Source organism: Nerophis ophidion, linkage group LG03, assembly GCF_033978795.1.
Source record: "Nerophis ophidion isolate RoL-2023_Sa linkage group LG03, RoL_Noph_v1.0, whole genome shotgun sequence".
NCBI lineage: Eukaryota > Metazoa > Chordata > Actinopteri > Syngnathiformes > Syngnathidae > Nerophis > Nerophis ophidion.
This window is the reverse complement of record NC_084613.1, coordinates 27297201-27313905: the sequence shown is the minus strand read 5'-3', so window position 1 is coordinate 27313905 and position 16705 is coordinate 27297201. Positions and strand designations below refer to the sequence as shown.

General features: G+C 40.3%; 1 protein-coding gene and 1 long non-coding RNA gene across 3 annotated transcripts in view; both read right to left on the bottom strand.

Annotated features, from left to right (window-relative positions):
* Positions 1-1346: 1346 nt before the first annotated feature.
* LOC133548741 (uncharacterized) lies at positions 1347-3613 on the bottom strand. Its single transcript, XR_009805931.1, has 2 exons — positions 3234-3613; positions 1347-1921 (listed from the first exon to the last, which is right to left on the bottom strand). It is a non-coding gene; the product is annotated as an uncharacterized LOC133548741 (long non-coding RNA).
* A 4587-nt stretch (positions 3614-8200) lies between these two features.
* Positions 8201-16705, bottom strand: part of LOC133549401 (protein enabled homolog) — a 170580-nt gene continuing 162075 nt past the window's right edge. For both annotated transcript variants that reach the window (XR_009806073.1, XR_009806076.1), the window contains one exon: positions 8201-8331. The gene's annotated coding sequence lies outside the window, so the exon portion shown is untranslated. The remainder of the gene's footprint in view (positions 8332-16705) is intronic.

The following is a 16705-nucleotide window of genomic DNA, read 5'->3' as shown; positions in this document are numbered from 1 at the left end:
AATGAGGGTGGCTTATCAACAAAGACCATAGGTCTTTGACAATGACTGTTTTCGCCGCATCCTACGGTGACGACGCATTGACCGTGTACCTACCATCTAATGCTATCAACGCCTCAATCTATGTCCTCTTCCTTTTCTGTTGCTGCTACAACTTTTAAGATGGTTTGGTCATGTGTCTTGACGGCTAAAAGATGAGATGATCCGCTATGTACTCCTCCCACCCCCGCTGCCTCACTGACGAGAAGAGGACATTTGAAGACCTTGGCAACGAGGACGACCTCTCCAAACTCCAGAGTCCGCAAGTGGTCGACCTGCGTCAATGCAGCAGAGATAGGTTCGCAATCGCCTGGTACCTCGCACAGGACCGCCCTGCGTGGGCAAACATGGTTCGGGATGTTGTCAATGGCAGAGCGGAATCCGGCTCAACCCGTCTAGGGTGAAAGCCGCTTCAAGACAATACTATCCAAGCGAAGCCTGATTTATAAAGTAGAATTAACTTTTACCAATTCCGAGGCGACGCAGTGGCTCAGTATGTCAATAGCTGCATTGATTGATTGATTGATTGATTGAAACTTTTATTAGTAGATTGCACAGTACAGTACACATTCTGTACAATTGACCACTAAATGGTAACACCTGAAGAAGTTGTTTAAGTCGGAGGCCACATTAATCAATTCATGGCGTAAACTAGTTACAGTGGGGCAAAAAGTATTTAGTCAGCCACCGATTGTGCAAGATCTCCCACTTAAAATGATGACAGAGGGCTGTAATTTTCATCATAGGTACACTTCAACTGTGAGAGACAGAATGTGAAAAAAAAAAATCCAGGAATTCACACTGTAGGAATTTTAAAGAATTTATTTGTAAATTATGGTGGGAAATAAGTATTTGGTCAATAACAAAAATTCAACTCAATACTTTATAATATAACTTTTGTTGGCAATAACAAAGGTCAAACGATTACTATAGGTCTTTACCAGGTTTGCACACACAGTAACTGGTATTTTATTATTTTGGCCTATTCCTTTGATGTTCTGGGGCTGACGCCGTGCAACACAGACTTTCAACTCCCTCCACAGATTTTCTATGGGGTTGAGGTCTGGAGACTGGCCAGGCCAGTCCAGGACTTTCAAATGTTTCTTACGGAGCCACTCCTTCGTTGGCTGGGCGGTGTGTTTGGGATCATTGTCATGCTGAAAGACCCAGCCACGTTTCATCTTCAAAGCTCTCACTGATGGAAAGAGGTTTTGACTCAAAATCTCACGATACATGGCCCCATTCATTCTTTCCTTAACACGGATCAGTCGTCCTGTCCCCTTAGCAGAAAAAACAGCCTCAAATCAGAATCAGAATCAAACATACTTTATTAATCCCCGAGGGGAAATTAAAATGTTCAGCACAATCCCATTAAAGTTGAGACAAACATTACAGGGAGACAGAACAGGATCGCTGACGGGTCTGCCAACTTCCGGCGCCCCTTACAAAAAAGGTGAGATACAGGTAAACAAGTGGGGGGGAATGGGAGAAAAAACATTAAGGATTAAAATAAAATAAAATAAAAACATTGGTCTAAGCCTGGGCCACTGGAGAGGGGGTCCAGACTGAGGCCAAGGGAAAAAACAACAACTCAAAGCCATAGTACACATCCCTTGTACATGGATGGAGATGCAGAAGAAGAGACAGAGCTGCGGAGGAGGCACTGAGCGCCGGGATGGACAAGTTTCACAGTGTCTTGGCTGAATGAGCAGGTATCGGACACCTCTGTCTCCTTGGACGTATCCTCGCTCATCCATGCGGACTGGACACTGGCCGAGAGTTGGTTGGCAACCGAGAGTGGAGTCTGCTCTCTTGGTTGCTTTGTTGGGTCTGCTCCTGTCTCTGGCCATGATCTTTCCACCCCAGCAGACGATGGCATGGAACACTGCAGAGGCCACCACAGTGTACATGTTTCTTTTACTTTTTATTCATAGCTGTATCTAGAAGTGTCTAGTTGCATCAGCTCTGCTACTTTAATGTCTTTAATGTCCTTTTTGTTCTTTGATTTTTGATGGAACCCTCTTACACACATGTAAGAAAAACAGCCCCAAAGCATTATGTTTCCACCCTCATGCTTCACAGTAGGTGTGGTGCTCTTGGGATGCAACTCAGTATTCTTCTTCCTCCAAACACGACGAGTTGAGTTTATACCAAAAAGTTATATTTTGGTTTCATCTGACCACATGACATTCTCCCAATCCTCTGCTGCATCATCCATGTATCCATTTTGGTATAAACTCAACTCGTCGTGTTTGGAGGAAGAAGAATACTGAGTTGCATCCCAAGAACACCATACCTACTGTGAAGCATGGGGGTGAAAACATCATGCTTTTGGGCTTGTTTTCATCTAAGGGGACAGGATGATTGATCTGTGTTAAGGAAAGAATGAATGGGGCCATATATCGTGAGATTTTGAGCCAAAACCTCCTTCCATCAGTGAGAGCTTTGAATGGTTGACCAAATACTTATTTTCCACCATAATTTACAACTAAATTTTTTACAATTCCTACAATGTGAATTCCTGGAGTTTTTTTTCACATTTTGGCTCTCACAGTTGAAGTGTACCTATGATGAAAATTACAGACCTCTCTCATCATTTTAATTGGGAGAACTTGCACAATCGGTGGCTGACTAAATACATTTTCTACCGCTTATTCCCTACATATTTTTATATATACCGTTTTTCCTTGAATTGCCGCCAGGGCACTAATTAATTTAAAACCTCTTTTCACTCCTGCGCTTACCAAAGGCATGCGGTAAAAGTAAGCATGCGCTAATTATTTTAAAACCTCTTTTAACTCCTGCTTACCAAAGGCATGCAGTAAAAATTTGAGTGTGATGTAAGGATACCATCATGAAAAGCACATTTGATAAAAAAAAACGTTATGGTTATTATTTTCAGCACTGATGGCTTGGAATAACCTACAATCGAATATTCAACTTAAAACCCTTGTTCCATTAGATGAGTTTAAAGCTTCTGTGAAAGGATTGCAGTCTACCTTGTCAGTATGCACATGTGTCATATGAGCAAGTTTTAATGTTGTATATGTGATGTTTAGTCTTGTTTACTGTTTTTAATGTAACCTTGCTGATGCCCTCTTGGCCAGGTCTCCCTTGGAAAATAGATCTTTGATATCAATGGGATTTTACCTGGTTAAATAAAGGCTAAATAAAAAATAAATGAAAAATGGTCTTACCTTTACTTATAAATGAAATCCATGCCAGCTCCTTCTGATCAAAAGCATCGATAACTTGTTTATAGAAGTCTTCCTTATCTTTCTTCAGTTTTAAAGTCTCTCTGTCTCGATGGAGATCTTCCTTTATTACCTCCTGCAATGACTAAAAATCTAATTTAGAAAACTTCTATGAGACCGCTGCTATCAGTTAGCTCGGGTGCGGGCGACGACAGAATTACCCTCGGACAACTCCCCCTCTCGTTCTGCTCCGTGGGTGATCTCTTTGTCCCACCGCTGCATGAATGTTTTTGTATAAATAATACTCTGGGCATTTAGGACTAGAACATATTTCAGCCCGGTTGTTTACATAGCCAGCAAAGGTCTGTCGTGCACCCGCCGCGTCATATCCGTCCCAGCACAATTCACGTCACTCATTTCACTTCTTCTGCAGCCGAACCAGCTGAATAGTCGCAAGAAGGATCACTAGTGCCTTCTACCACCAGGAGGCGGGAGTCATTTAATGACTCATATTTAACAGACGCAGCTACGGTATTGTGACGGTCTCAAGCCGTCGTCTTGCGGGTTCCCAGGACCACTAAGAAAGGACATGGCTTGAGCAGTTTGACTTTGTTTATTTTTCAATAAAACCTCAGTCCAGGTCGCTCTTTTGCTCCACCTCTCCGCTCGCTCGCCGCCATCTTGGGGAGGGCTACAACCAGCGTACCCTGCCTGTCTGTCGGACCGTCGGCTCCACAGGTATATTAAAGGGGAACATTATCACAATTTCAGAAGGGTTAAAACCAATAAAAATCAGTTCCCAGTGGCTTATTTAATTTTTCAAAGTTTTTTTCAAAATTTTACCCGTCTCGGAATATCCTTAAAAAAAAGTTTTAAAGTGCTTGATTTTCGCTATCTGCTAAGCCACTGTCCATTTCCCTGTGACGTCACATAGCGATGCCAATACAAACAATGTGGCGGTTACCACAGCAAGATATAGCGACATTAGCTCGGATTCAGACTCGAATTTCAGCGGCTTAAGCGATTCAACAGATTACGCATGTATTGAAACGGATGTTTGGAGTATGGAGGCAGATAGCAAAAACTAAATTGAAGAAGAAACTGAAGCTATTGAGCGAATAGCTATTGATGCTATTCGGCCATGCATGTCTTCCTTAGCATCACCGGTAAAATGTGCAGACCAAACGATCAGGACTTTCGCATTGACACTGGAGCAACTTAAATCCATCGATTGGTAAGTGTTTGTTTCGCATTAAATGTGGGTGGAAGGAAACGCTGGATATAAATATAGTTTCAAATGTACATAGAGCTAGCCTAAATAGCATGTTAGCATCGATTAGCTGGCAGTCATGCCGCGACCAAATATGTCTGATTAGCACATAAGTCATACATAACATCAACAACACTCACCTTTGTGATTTTGTTGACTTTATCGTTGGGAATGAATCTGCTTTGAGTGTCGCAGGATATCCAGACATTCTTGCTATCTCTGTGCCATCTCTGTCGTAGCATCACTGGTAAAAACCAAACGAGGGACTTTCGCATCTCTTGACACTGGAGCAACTTAAATCCGTCGATTGCCAAATGTTTGTTTGGCATTAAATGTGAATGGAGGGAAAGGCTGGATGCAAATATAGCTACAAATGAGGCATAACGAAGGAATATGTACATACAGCTAGCCTAAATAGCATGTTAGCATTGATTAGCATGCCGTGCTAATCGATGCACATTCTACGTAAATCCACTTGAATCCGTCCCTGATCATGTTGTTACACCCTCCAACAACACACCGACGAGGCATGATGTATGGAAAACAGTCGAAAAAACGGACAATAACAGAGCTGATTTGACTTGCTGCATGTAATGTGGTGGAGAAAATGGCGTTGACTACCTAGGTGACGTCCCGTTTTGACGTCATCGCTCAAAGAGCGATAAACAGAAAGGCGTTTAAATCGCCAAAATTCACCCATTTAGAGTTCGGAAATCGGTTAAAAAAATATATGGTCTTTTTTCTGCAACATCAAGATATATATTAACGCTTAAATAGGTCTGGTAATAATGTTCCCTTTTAATAAAACAAAGCTGCTGACTGTTCTTTTTAGCATAGCTTGGACCTTAAATCCTACTGAACAGCTCTTAATCTTCTTCTCTTTATGCGATTTAAAATTATTGAAACCAGCCTCCTCCATTTTGAAAATGATGACAGGGGAAGTGTCACTGGTGACGTCACGACTTTGACCCGGGGGTAATACTAAGCATGTGCTAATTATTTTGCGAAGCGAGTTTGACCCGACAGTAATTCAAGGCAGGCGCATACTATATGCCCTGCGGCAATTCAAGGAAATACGGTATATATAAATACATACACATACATATATATATATATATATATATATATATATATATATATATATATATATATATATATATATATGTATATATAGCTGAGATTGTAGCTGAGATAGGCGCCAGCGCCCCCCGCAACCCCAAAAGGGAATAAGCAGTAGAAAATGGATGGATGGATATATATATTAAATTAGAATGCATGAAAATTTAAAAAAACATGTGTTGTTGTCTTACATAGGGGTTGTGAATGACAGCTGAAATTCCAAAAAAGTACAGTTCCTCTTTAAGTAGAACATCAGAATAAAGGGAAAAAAAACAAAGCAACAAAGGATCCATGTAGTTATTACAAAATAAAATGAGGACAAAGAGAAAAAGGGAAAGCCATGTTGTCAGGTGTTAGGATCAATGCCATGTTTCACAGTTGTAACCTTTAGCCTACCCCTTGACTCCACAGCGATATGACACCACACAGATGATCGGGATGCAAGTACTTTTTCCCATTCTGACAGAACTTGATACAAGCATGAGACAATGTTTCTCTGCCATGATTTCCCACATTCATCAGTCTTTTGTGGAGCCTGGCATGAATTGTGTCCACACAAAAGGAAATAATAGCTCGCTCAACACTTGATAACTGTTATGATTTCTGAAAAAAAAACATTGCCTGATTAGTTTTTTATATCTCACACTTATACATGTTAAAACCTGACATTGCCGGCGTACCTTCATTAATATTAATGTGAATTCTGCAGTATAGCAGCACGGAAAGGACGGCCGTCTCTGAAGCAGATGAGAGAATGGGGATGTGGTGGGGGATGCTTCCAAAAGGTCAGCCAATTCATACTTTTATTGAAATACTAAGCAAAATAATAAAGGGCATCACAAGCAAGATGTCATTCTTGGGTTGCAATGACAACTGGGTAGGGCTGCACGATAATGGTCAAAATAATAATAAATCATTATTATCAATACTGAAATCTAGATTAATGAGGCACTTTCAATTTCAAACACACAGTATGAGAATTTGGCTTCTCATTTGAAGACGAGACTTAAAATAAAAAGTAATTCATAAGTATTGTAATTATTGGAAAATACCAAGGGCTAACTAAAATTCAACCTGCCATTGGAGAGTGCATTCATAAATTGCAAACAAGTGAAAATAATAATAATAAAAAGACACATACAAGAAACACAGGTGGATAGATACGGGGTCCCTCGGTACTCGGTTGCTGTTACTTTTGGGCACCCCTGCTTTTGTGGCTGTTTATTTGGACTTTGTGTGCACGTTGGTCTGCTTTGTATGCAACCACAACGCTATTTGGATTGTTAGGTTCACGTTGATGGCAAACGATGGCTCACAGGGTTTTGGAAAATAAGGGAGTGCTATTCGTGTGTCGCAGCAATTTGAACACATCGTGCACCACAGCTTTGCACGGTGAGCATTGGTTCCTTGGCGCAGGAACATTTACGGGATTTGAAGAAGCAAGGTGCGCGGGTTTTTTCCGGGTAAAAATGCGTGCCTTTTGGCACCATGCGGGTCACAATACGGGAGGAGACGGTCCTGACGTGGCGACGAGCCTTGTGGCCCTCTGTTCCCGACATCTCACTCACTATTACTCCCTCTCACATGAGCCCACTGTCTTTCCTTCATCCCTAGTAGTTAGCTGTCTGTGTTGTGAAAGGGATTGATTTGAAATGCTCGGAACAAAGGGGCTGTTAAAATGAACACAATGTGGATTAACCCGCCATTACCTCCGCTAAAAAGGACCGTATTTTCCGGACTATAAGGCGCACTTAAAATCCTCTTTTTTCTCTCAAAACTTGACAGTGTGCCTTATAACCCGGTGCGCCTAATGTAAGGAATCACCTTGGTTGAACTTACCCACCTCGAAGCTACAGTAGTTTATTTCGTACGTGGTGTAATGATAAGTGTGAGCAGTGGATAGCAGTCAAACATAAGAGATAAGTGTACTACTATGATGGCAACATGACAAGTAGACAACACCAACATTTTATATGGTAGTTGGTAGAGAAGGCCAGTAACATGGTGGGAGTGGAGCTGGACTCTCTGGCGGTGGTGTCAGAGAGGAGAAGTCTAGCAAAGCTCCTAGCCATTATGGACAACACACCCCACCCACTACACTCGGACCTTGCAGAGAGAATGAGCCCGTTCAGTGGAAGGCTCAGACTCCCTAAATGCAACACGGAACGACACAGGAGGTCTTTTATACCGACAGCCATCAGACTGTATAATGTATATGTTCCTTGACTACACTTAAATGTAGAATATATGTAGAATATATTTATACTATTCATATATTATGTATATATGTTATATATTATTTATTATTATTATTGTCTTTTGTGAGCGAACTGTGGTGCTGAATTTCCCCCAGGGATCAATAAAGTACTTTCTATTCTATTCTATATGTTCCATTGAAAATATAAAACATTACACAAGGCGCTTAAAAATCTATCAACATGTTTTAGTATGACTTTGGTAAGCTATGAAGCTGAACTGCTTGATGTGCTTCAACATTCAAGTATTATTGTGTGTATAAGGTAAGACATATTATCTGCCGTTTTGTGTTGCAATATTATGCAAAAGCAAATTTTCTTACCTTCTGGTATCTGCTGATCTGTATTTGGGATCTGCATAAATCCTGAAAAATTGTGCGCCTCCACCTTTGGAGTCCGTGCCGACAAAGTAGTCAAGAAGCTTCTTCTTTTTCTCTATCTTCTTAGTCTTCTTGTACTGTAATATAAAGTAGTGTAAAATTCTTACTTATATCTGTCAGTAAAATGAAAGCGCTAAAACATACTGGTATATTGAGTTTACATTATTCACCCAAGGAACTTTAGTTATTAGAGAGTTCCAGTCAGACAGTTTTTCAAGGGACACATCTTCGGTGTTGTTTCGGGATGACATGCTGCTCTGTTATTGATTTAAGTAAAGCCTGAATATCATTAAAACATTGAGCTCCATCTGTTGACACTTCTTCCACTCCCGTCCTTGCACGCTACACCGGTACAATAAATATGACGGGGCGAAGATTCTGTCGAAGGTTTGCCACGTAAATAAGACCGCCCATAAAACGGCATTTCCGGAAGCGACTGTCAGAAAGCGGTTTGAAGTTGATCCGTAAAACATCATCTTTGCAACATTTTGACCAAAGAACCACCATTACATGTTATGTAGACCACAAGGAAATTATTTACATTTAGAAAAAAAATTATAATAATTTGACTCCTTTATTGCGCCCCATAATCCGGTGTGCCTTATATATGAAAATAGATCAACAATAGACCATTAATCGGCAGTGCGCCTTATAGTCCGATGCACCCTATGGTCCATAAAATACGGAATATGTGATTACTTAATTTTGTTTGTCAGTTCATTATCAATTTAACTAAAAAAATGATGGATGTCAAAAATGGGATACAACAAAGTGATTCGATGTGTGTGGTCCAGATTATTTTTTACTTTGTCACCTTACATTTAAGCAACAAGTCTGAATTTATCTTTGTGTGCATGCTAGCAGCACCGCCTCCACCCAGAGAGTCGGAGAGTGGATGCCTGACCAAAGGATTAACTCTATTTAATTCTGCTAGAGCAGGAGGCCAAGGACCCCCACAATGAAGGAAACTTATATATCCAGTATATAATTATGTTCGGAATTAAACTGGTCCTATAAGTACTTTGTTGATGTGCAATACTATTCAAATACTACAGTATAGCCCTTCTAATAGCTAGCTGGCAACTAGCGAAATAATTACCTGTTGGCAGCTAGGGCCGCTAATTGATAGATGGCAACTGGAACGCTAATCACCAGCTATCTCGAATTTAAAGGCCTACTGAAATGAGATTTTCTTATTTAAACGGGGATAGCAGGTCAATTCAATGTGTCATACTTGATCATTTCGCGATATTGGCATATTTTTGCCGAAAGGATTTAGTAGAGAACATCGACGATAAAGTTTGCAACTTTTGGTCGCTAATAAAAAAGCCTTGCCTTTACCGGAAGTATGTGCGCGTGACGTCACCGGTGTGAGGGCTCCTCACATCCTCACATTGTTTATAATGTGAGCCACCGGCAGTAAGAGCAATTCGGACCGAGAAAGCGACAATTTCCCCATTAATTTCTTCGAGGATGAAAGATTTGTGGATGAGGATATTGATAGTGAAGGACTAAGGAAAAAAAAAGAAAGAAAAAAAAGAAAGAAAATAAAAAGCAACGGCTCCGGGCGGCGGCAGTGGCAGCGTTTCAGATGTAATTAGACACATTTACTACGATAATTCTGGAAGATCCCTTATCTGCTTATTATTTTAAGTGTTTTAGTGAGATTGTAAAGATATACCTCAGAGTCGGATGGCTGCGGTGAACACGCCAGTGTCTCAAAGAAAAACCGAGGAGCCAAGCTCACAGGTGCCTTTTTTGACAGCTACTGCAGGAGGACGCATAAACCACTGATGTCTCCGGTAAGAGCCGACTTAATATCACAATTTTTCCATCCAAAAACATGCTGGTTGACGTAGAGAAACATGTTCGCTTGACCGCTCTGTGTTAAAGCTTCTCAACAAACAAAGAAACACCGGCTGTGTCTCGGTGCTAAAGGCAACTGCAATACACTACTTTCCACAAACAGTGTTGTCCTTTATAGTCTCCATTATTAATTGAACAAATTGCAAAAGATTCAGCAACACAGATGTCCAAATTACTGTGTAATTATGCTATGAAAAGAGACGACTCTTAGCCGTAAGTGGTGCTGAGCTAAAATGTCCGCTCCATCCAATAACGTCACAAACACACGCCGTCATACGCGTCATCATTCCGCGACGTTTTCAACAAGAAACTCCGCGGGAAATTTTAAATTGTAATTTAATAAACTAAACCGGCCGTATTGGCATGTGTTGCAATGTTAATATTTCATCATTGATATATAAACTATCAGACTGCGTGGTCGGTAGTAGTGGCTTTCAGTAGGCCTTTAACATGGATATAATAATATAATTATGCATGTTTTTAATATATATTTTAAAACTGCACGATTCATTGAGTAGGGTGGTCATGTATTTACCATGTCTAAACTACTACAGTCTTCATGTTCATGTGTATTTATTAACATTTAAATTCATCAAAAAATTGCGGGGGAGTATAAATAATATATTTTTTTTAAAGACAAATCATACCGTGCAGTACCTCTGCGGATTACCTCGGCATCACAGACCCCTGTTGAGAGAAATAACATGCCAAAGTGCTAAGACATATTCAAAGAGTGAACCCTGTTGCAACCTGTTTGAACAAAACAAACATGCACAGACTTGTCAATTTAATTTATTCTTTAGTAAACTGGCATTCGTTTGTCAGTAAGTCAGCAACATAACTCAAAAAGTTATGTTTTTTAATTGTTAAAAATTAAATAAATATTCATGGGATACAGTTGTGATCAAAAATTTACATACACTCGTGAAGAACATTATGTCATGGCTGTCTTGAGTTTCCAATAATTTCTACAACTCTTATTTTTTTGTGATGGATTGATTGGAACACATACAGTTTGGGTATTGTGGCCAAACAGCCACATTTTTGGATAAAGATAGGCCCTTCTGGAGGAAAGTTCTGTGGTCAGATGAAACAAAAATTGAGCTGTTTGGCCACAATCCCCAGCAATATGTTTGGGGGAAAAAAGGCGAGGCCTTTAATCCCAGGAGCACCTTTCCTACTGTCAAGCATGGTGGTGGTAATATTATGCTCTGGACCTGTTTTTCTGCCAATGGAACTGCTGCTTTACAGAGAGTAAATGGGACAATGAAAAAGGTGGATTACCTCCAAATTCTTCAGGACAACCTAAAATCATCAGCCCGGAGGTTTGGTATTGGGCGCAGTTGGGTGTCCAAAGAGGACAATGACCTCAAACACAGGTCAAAAGTGGTAAAGGAATGGCTAAATCAGGCTAGAATCCCGTTTTTAGAATGGCCTTTCCAAAGTGTGGACAATGCTGAAGAAAAAGGTCAATGTCAGAAAACCAAATTTTGCTGAACTGCACCAATTTTGTCAAGAGGAATGGTCAAAAAGTCAACCAGAAGCTTGGGGATGGCTACCAAAAGTGAAACTTGCCGAGGGACATGTAAGCAAATATTAACATTGTTTTATGTATTGACCTAGCAGATTTGGTTACATTTTCAGTTGACCCATAATAAATTCATAAAGAAAAAAAAACTTCATGAATGGTTTTTTGTGACCAACAATTATGTGCTCCAATCATTCTATCACACAAAAAATAAAAGTTGTAGAAATTATTGGACACTCAAGACAGCCATGACATTATGTATATGTATAAACGTGTTTAATAAACATCTTGCACACATACATAGTACCTTCTTTCTGGAGTCTTCTGCTCATGAAAAACAAATCAGCATTAATATAGACTAAAAACAAAAGATATTTAATTGTGATTAATCAAACATAATCCACAAAAACCCTGTGATTAATCAAATTTAAAGTATTAATAGTTTGACATCACTGAAATATCGCTGCGACCCCAAACGGGACAAGCGGTAGCAAATGGACGGATGGATCACTAAAATATATAACTATATAAAAAGGTATAGAGTTTCACTTTCGGGATTCTGTTTCATACCCATTATTTACAGAGCGCTCACTCCTCGTACGGGCAGACCAATTTATGAGGAAGAAGCGGATCAAGTTCAGTCCTAATGACAAACCCTCCACTGACCTCTCCAGAGAAAACAAATGGAGCCCCAAGGTGATGTTCCAATATCGCTAACTACTTGGGTGTCCTAGGGAAAAGAGCAGATGTAGTCCTGAGGATGTGTAAGGGGTGAGGTGCAGGTCAAGGTCACCATACGCCAAGGTTAGGGTCAGATAAGCACGGCTGGCTCGAGGTCTTCACATGCCCACTGGCCATAAAAGGGAGGCGTGGACAGACACTCAAGAGCTTTGGATCAAGAGTTACTCCACTGAGGGAAGGCGACGCTCAGGTGCAAGCCAGTCAAACCCTCTGAGAACCAGCGTCCTCTGCAGTACGGCAGCAAATAAAGACTATTTTGAAAGCTGACTAGTCATCCATTATCTTAACAATTTTGTCGACGAATCGGATTATGAAGCATACAACTAGTCCAGGGGTCGGCAACCCAAAACATTGAAAGAGCCATATTTGACCAAAAATACAAAAAAAAAAAAAAATCTGTCTAGGGCCGCAAAAAATGAAAAATATATAAGTGTTATAATGAATGCAACACATGATACAAGTTTCTATATTAGCTATATTGGCCTACTATCAAAATGACTGAGTGTCACAGGCAGAAGCAAATCTTCGTTTACAGAAATGTTGAATTTGTAATATTTATTCTACACATTTTTACAACATTAGAAACCATTAGTAAATCAGAGTCTACTCAGAAGGTGAGCTAACTCCTGAAAATGACTGGCATTTAATGGCCAAAAGGTATAGATGTGTGTGTCCCAGTTAAAGGAAACGGCAGGGTGTCTTCTTTTAAAGGGGAACATTATCACCAAACCTATGCAAGCGTCAATATATACCTTGATGTTGCAGAAAAAAGACCATGTATTTTTTAATCGATTTCCGAACTCTAAATGGGTGAATTTTGGCAAATCAAAACCCCTTTCTGTTTATCGGTCTTTTAGTCATGACATCAGAACGTGACGTCACCGAGGTAACACACCCGCCATTTTCATTTTCACATTACAAACACCGGGTCTCAGCTCTGTTATTTTCCGTTTTTTCGACTATTTTTTGGAACCTTGCAGACATCATGCCTCGTCGTTGTGTTGTTGGAGGGTGTAACAACACTAACAGGGAGGGATTCAAGTTGCGCCACTGGCAAGAAATCTGCCGCCAGACCACCATTTGATTTGGCCAGAGTGTCTTCACATTTGACCGGCGATGCTAAGACAGACATGGCACAGAGATGTATGGATAACCTGCAGATGCATTTGCAACGATTAAGTCAACAAAATCACGAAGGTGAGTTTTGTTGATGTTGTTGACTTATGTGCTAATCAGACATATTTGGTCACAGCATGACTGCCAGCCAATCGATGCTAACATGCTATTTACGCTAGCTGCATGTACATTTGAAACTAGATACACACATTTAATGCGAAACAAACACTTACCAATCGACGGATTTAAGTTGCTCCAGTGTCACAAGATGCAAAAGTCCTGATCGTTTGGTCTGCACATTTTACCAGCGATGCTAATAAGGCAGCCATGCTATGGGCCACTTCATTAGGTACACCTATGCTATGGCCGAATAGCGTCAATAGCTATTCGCTCAATAGCTTCAATACCTTCTTCAATTTTGTTTTCGCTATCTGCCTCCATACTCCGACCATCTGTTTCAATACATGCGTAATCTGTTGAATCGCTTAAACCGCTGAAATCCGAGTCTGAATCCGAGCTAATGTCGCTATATCTTGCTGTGGTAACCACCATGTTGTTTGTATTGGCAGCCCTGTATGACGTCACAGGGAAATGGACAGTCGCATCGCAAATAGCGAAAATCAAGAACTTTAAAGCTTTTTTTAGGGATATTATGGGAGGTGTAAAATTTAGAAAAAAAAATTGAAAAATAAAACAAGCCACTGGGAATTGATTTTTATGGTTTTAAACCCTTTTGAAATTGTGATAATGTTCCCCTTTAATAGATGTATTACAATCTCTGGCAAACCTCGGTAATGTTTGCTGTGGTCTGGAACAACATGGCAAACAACTATCTTAAATGCAGCTAGTATTACATACAGATAATGAATGAGTCATGAGAAATGCAAAACTAAAATATATCCAAAGAGGATACAAGTAAATATATATTAAATGAGCTCAAATATACCTACAAATGAGGCATAATGATGCAATATGTACATACAGCTAGCCTCAATAGCATGTTAGCATTGATTAGCTTGCAGTCATGCATTGACCAAATATGCCTAATTAGCACTCTATTAAGTGAACAATATCAACAAAGCGCACCTTTGTGCAATCAGGCCCAGTATAAAAGTTTTTTGGTGGACAAAATGGGACAAAGAAGGAGTGGAAGATTTTACATGTAAACAAACTGTTGTGTCACAGTCTACACTATGGTGAGTTCAAGAACCGCCGAAATTAGTAGGACAGAACGGTCTTCACCAAATACTCTCATCAGTGAAGCATACACATATTAAAAAGTGGGCTTTCTAATATTTTGGGAAGGTTTGTAACATGTTTGTCTTCAAACAAAGAACATACTAATACATTTATACAATAATACTTTTTCCATTTTCGAACATTTTTTTTAAAATACTCCAGGGAGCCACCAGGGTGGCACTAAAGAGCCACGGGTTGCTGACCCCCGAACTAGTCAGAGGCTCTAATTTAGCAATGTGCTTGGAAATTCATCTTAAAATAATTTGGCATTCAGGCTAACAAAATTGCCTGATTCATTCACAAATATGTATTTATACTCAAACTGTGCTCCAATAACAAAAAATACCTATTGCATTTTTGTCTGTTTAAAAGCACAGTGTTGATAAAAATAAAGTTTACTTTTCTATGAAAACAAAGGACACTAATAATAGCAGAAATAAAAACAAATACCAAAGCTATCTAAACAAAGATTTTGTGAAGATGTTTTTAAAAAGCTGCCCACAGGTACACTATTATTGATTAACGCCTGTCTTTTTTTTAGCAATCCAATGGACTTGATTAATTCTGAACATTTTAGCTACTTAATAGATTGGATAATTATTCTTTTATGATATCGGAGCTCTGGTGCATACTATTCTTGTGTGAGCATGCGAGTGTCTAATTGGCATTTGTTATTGTGCCTTTTTTTCTTTCCACAGCAAATTCACACTTTTTCATACCTGGAGTTCCTGTCAAATAGAAAACGTGTTTGAATTAATATATAGATAAACTTTAGCTGGCGGACATTAAGTAAAATGATAGTGTGGAGAGACGGAGCCGACAGCGGGACAGTGCAAATGGTTGGCCTGACCAAGATAACGGCCAGGAGGCGGGGCATGCAGCAGAGCGGAGAGGCGGGGAGCGCCTGGAGCGACACTGCAGCCATCAACGTCAGGTGCGTACCCAACACACCTGCGCTCAATCATTACGTCTTCTGCTGCAGCATAAAAGGGGTGAAGGAGGAACACTTGTGGCAGAAGTAGGAGAGGAAACACACGACAACAACGACCACGAGCACGACGAGCGAGACACAGATCCAGATGCGCCCCCGCAGCAGACGCAGCCCCCGGACACCGAAAGGTGTGCCGCGACAAGCAGGAAGAGCCAGCGAGCCAGAAATTGGCGCGACAGACTGGCAAGACATGATGATTATTGAAAGAATAAACACGAGTCAAACCTGCTATGATGCGTCTTGTGTCAATCGGCACTGCAACCCACAGGATCCGGGTAGGAAACCCGTCACAGATAGTTACCATATTTTCCGAACCATAGGGCGCACCAGATTATAAGGCACACAGCCGATGAATGGTCTATTTTTGATCTGTTTTCATATATTAGGCACACCGGATTACAGGGCGCATTAAAGGAGTCATTTTTTTTTTAAATTTTTCTAAATTGAAAACACTTCCTAGTGGTCTACATAACATGTAATTGTTTCTTCAGTCAAAATGTTGCAGATGTTTTACAGATCATCTTTAAGCCGCTTTCTGACAGTCGCTTCCGGATGCGTCCTTTTATTTACGTGGCTCACCTTCGACAGCGTCCTATCCCCGTCATCTTTGTTGTAGCGGTGTAGCGTGCAAGGACGGGAGCGGAAGACAACAACAACACCGGAAATGTGTCCCATAAAAAACGTCCGACTGGAACTCTAATAACTAAAGTTCATTGGGTGAATAATGTAAGCTCACTATGTCTTAGTGCTTTAATGGAGAGTTAATTGACAGATATAAGTAAGAACTGTAAACTACTTTATATTAGACATGGCAACAGCCATAAGCAGATAGAAAGAAAAATAAGAAGCTTATCGTCTACGGTGTCGCGGAGGACGTGCACAATTTTTCAGGAATCCAGCAGATCCCGCCTACAAATCAGCAGGTACCAGAAGGTAAGAAAAGTTGATTTTGCGTAATGTTGCGAAACAA